This window comes from Pollicipes pollicipes, unplaced genomic scaffold (genome assembly GCF_011947565.3).
Source record: "Pollicipes pollicipes isolate AB1234 unplaced genomic scaffold, Ppol_2.1 Scaffold_3805;HRSCAF=4461_pilon_pilon_pilon, whole genome shotgun sequence".
In the NCBI taxonomy this organism is placed as follows: Eukaryota; Metazoa; Arthropoda; class Thecostraca; order Pollicipedomorpha; family Pollicipedidae; genus Pollicipes; species Pollicipes pollicipes.
Window position 1 is genome coordinate 88,695 of NW_023596378.1, and position 3,746 is coordinate 92,440.

Consider the following 3,746-nt stretch of genomic DNA (forward strand, 5'->3'; position numbering starts at 1 on the left):
AGAGAGAGAGAGAGAGAGAGAGAGAGAGAGAGAGAGAGAGAGAGACGAGAGAGGAGAGAGAGAGAGAGAGAGAGAGAGAGAGAGAAGAGAGATAGAGAGAGAGAGAGAGAGGAGAGAGAGAGGAGAGAGAGAGAGAAGAGAGAGAGAGAGAGAGAGAGAGAGAGAGAGAGAGAGAGAGAGAGAGAGAAGAGAGAGAGAGAGAGAAGAGAGAGAGAGAGAGAGAGAGAGAGAGAGAGAGAGAGAGAGAGAGGAGAGAGAGAGAGAGAGAGAGAGAGAGAGAGAGAGAGAGAGAGAGAGACAAATCCTTAACCATTTTCAGTGAGTTGGCGCTGAATCTAGTCTGAAATTCGCAAATTGATATTTCCAGACGATGTTTTAATGCTTTGAGACTCTGCTTGTGGTCCAGGAGCTAAGTGTCAACTGCATATGAGATGAGGCGCCCATGTAACAGGTGACAGGCAAGTCGTTCGTGCATAGGATGAAAATAGTGGAACGACTATGGATCCCTGGGGCCCTCCTTGGGTTACCGGTAGGGTCGTCGGTCCTCCACACACCACCTGTCTCCGACCGTTCAAATAGCCTGTAATACACTAAAACGGTGAGCGCCGACCTTAAGAGCGGGCCGACCCAGCCGTCTCCTGCGGGGAGACGATGGTGATCCCTATGTATTTGTGTGATCACCATGCCAGGGGCAGTGAGGTCAAAACACGCTTCCGTTGCGCAAAACGCTAGCACACATGTCAATAAAAATGCGAAAGATGATGCTAGAATGCAAAACGCATCTTGAAGCACCAAAACGAGTCCACATGCTTGAAATAGCGTTGGTTAGGACTTACATATACGAGATACCTTGAGGCGCATCATCCCTCCCGGCAGCATGGAGCCGCTGCCCCGCCGCCGTCCGTCTCACTCTTCGCACACGCGCCCAGCGTCCGCCAGGGCGCGGACGGGACCGGAAGGCCGCGCCGGGCTGTCGTCGTCGGCACATCCGGCCAGCGTTGGCACGTGCCGGTGCAGTGTTCACGCACCCTGTGGTCACGTACTGCAGAGCCAGGTCGAACGGCGGCAATGGACCGGCCGCGCAGCGCGTGCAGACCAGGGACAGGCCCGGCCCGGGGAGAGCTGCGCCAGTCAGCCGGCAGTGCAGCGCGTGCAGACCAGGGGCAGGCCCGGCCGAGGAGAGCTGCGCCAGTCAGCCGGCAGCGTAGCGCGTGCAGACCAGGGGCAGGCCCGGCCCGGGGAGAGCTGCGCCAGTCAGCCGGCAGCGCAGCGCGTGCAGACTGGGGACAGACTCGGCCCGGAGAGAGCTGCGCCAGTCAGCCGGCAGCGCAGCGCGTGCAGGACAGACCCGGCCTGGGTAGAGTTGCACACCTCGTTTTTTCAGCATGGACTTATTAAGACGCATTTCGGGTGCCAGATAGGTCCAAATTCGGAACTTAGAGAGCGGGCGGGTTTACATCCCGGGGTTTATGCTGGAAATCGAGCCCACCGACATGACCTTAGTTCACGACCTCACCCATCCGCGCGGCGAGCCGTCTGGCGGCCGGCCGGTCTGTGGCAATCACGTGGTAACGCGGCTATCCCAGATCAAGACAAAACAGCTTTACGGGAAACCCACAAAGCTAACGATAAAGCTTCGACATGTGCATAAGCGTTTGCGAATGAAACATACATTTTATGCGGGCACAGCAACATAAAGGCTGCTAACTGGGTTATCGCATTGTCCCATGGTGAATCAGTCTGATGGCCGCCTGACTGGACCTGTTCTGGCGAGTCCCCTCGGTGACACATCAAACTTAGGTTTAACCCGGAATTACAGAACCCCGGGATGGTGTCGAGTGTTTTTCGGCAATGCTTTTTTTAGTGATCAACGCTCGGCTTACCATAGTCCCTTGATCCTGAGCCATCCATCCATCCCAAACCGATAAAGGTTCAGTATTTTCGTGACGTGTGCCTCTCCCTTGGCTGTTGATAACAGTTGATGGCATTATTATCCGGCCGCGATTGACTCAGCATACACTGCCCACACGGCGCACCCGTGTGGGCAGTGTATTTTGGTTTAACCCGGAATTACAGAACCCCGGGATGGCATCGAGTATTTTTCGGCAATGCTTTTTTTAGTGATCAACGCTCGGCTTACCATAGTCCCCTGATCCTGAGCCATCCATCCATCCCAAACCGATAAAAGTTCAATATTTTCGTGACGTGTGCCTCTCCCTTGGCTGTTGATAACAGTTGATGGCATTATCATCCGGCCGCGACTGACTCAGCGTACACTAGCCCACACGGCGCACCCGCTCAGCGCCAGCGCGCCGACGACCACGACGTACCCTGCGGCCCAGTCCCGCGGCGTTCCAGCGCGTGCCTGCGCCAGTTCCGGCGCATTCCTGCCGTCGGCGAAGTCGTGACCCTACCAGCCAGCGAGGCTATATAGGGGGCCCAGCGGCGCTGTGTCACGCAGCCTGCGACGGCTGGCCATGAGATGTTCAGCCACGGAACCACGCTCCATCAGCACCACGGTCAGTTCAGTGTCGGGCCAGTGCCAGGTGCGTTCACTTCACGAATGGCCGCCTCCACAAGTTGCGAATCACTGCTGCTTGCTTTTCTTGAGTTATACATGCATGTATATATATATATATATATATATATATATATATATATATATATATATGTATGTGTATGTATAGTTATATATCCCCGCGGTGCGCCTTCTGAATAGAGGAATGCTTACCCGGTCTGCATCGATAGTTTACCGTTGTTTTTGAGCGATGCATCTTTTTTGCGTCAAGTGCGTGAGTAAATGCCAGTGGTTTCTGAATGATACATTTGTTTTAGTTCGCATTTTCTAAACATTGCAAAAACAGTGCAGTGCAGAACAAGCATCACGTGCTTAACGATGAGCTTTGAACTTTCGACTTTGAAGGTCTGGTCAAATGCCTTCTCTGAAATTCAAAAGCAGCTAATTCGCACCACATATTTGCCATGCGAATGTAGGTAAAGGAATCCTGAGGGCTGACGCTCCTTGGTCCGCCGTGCAGCATAAGTGAATGCTGCTGACGCAGCTGAAGCCGCCGCCGTACATGCTGCTATTCATCCTTACGGCCATCCTGCTGTTTACCTCAGCAAATACCGGCCCGCTGGAGAAGGCCAGCCAGGCCCAGCTGGCGCATGCAGTGGTAAGTGAGGCGCTGTTCTGTGAGAAGCGGTAGGAGCTGTTGAAGAGATGGCAAGTGTTTTCCTCCTCATAGCCCCGAGCTGTCACCGCCTTGGTCAGGATCCCATGCCAGTTAGTCAGCTTTCATGCAGCAATGATTCGGTGTGCCAGTTGTAGCATTGTTGGTCGCATGACGGGGATTGCTGGCACTCGAATCCCATTAGAACAAGCATTGTTGCATTCAGCGTTCTACCGTGACAGGCTTTCAACGCTGAAGTGTGACGCTGCTGTACGAATGTAGAATCGCCATTAGTTACATGGAATGTTATCATACACTGTGCTAAAAAGAAATGTCCTGCAAAAGACGCGCGCGTCTTTTCAGAGTTATTTTGTACGCTTCGGCTACACCAATTACAGGAAGTTTCAAGACTCAGATGAGGCTGGGGCTCTAACCACCCTTGAAAATGATATCAGAAAATTTCAGAAATTCGCTGGCCTGCAAAGCACTGGTAAGATCCAGCGTGAGTAATGAGCGAGAGAGAGAATGAAGAGAGAGAGAGAGGGGAAGGGGATAGAAGAAAGAGGGAAAGAG

At 53.3% G+C, this 3,746-nt stretch overlaps 1 long non-coding RNA gene across 1 annotated transcript; it reads left to right on the forward strand.

The window, feature by feature from the left end:
- The first annotated feature begins 2,468 nt into the window (after positions 1–2,468).
- On the forward strand, positions 2,469–3,664 carry LOC119093000 (uncharacterized). Its single transcript, XR_005093581.1, has 3 exons — positions 2,469–2,519; positions 3,039–3,176; positions 3,537–3,664. It is a non-coding gene; the product is annotated as an uncharacterized LOC119093000 (long non-coding RNA).
- The last annotated feature ends 82 nt before the right edge of the window (positions 3,665–3,746 follow it).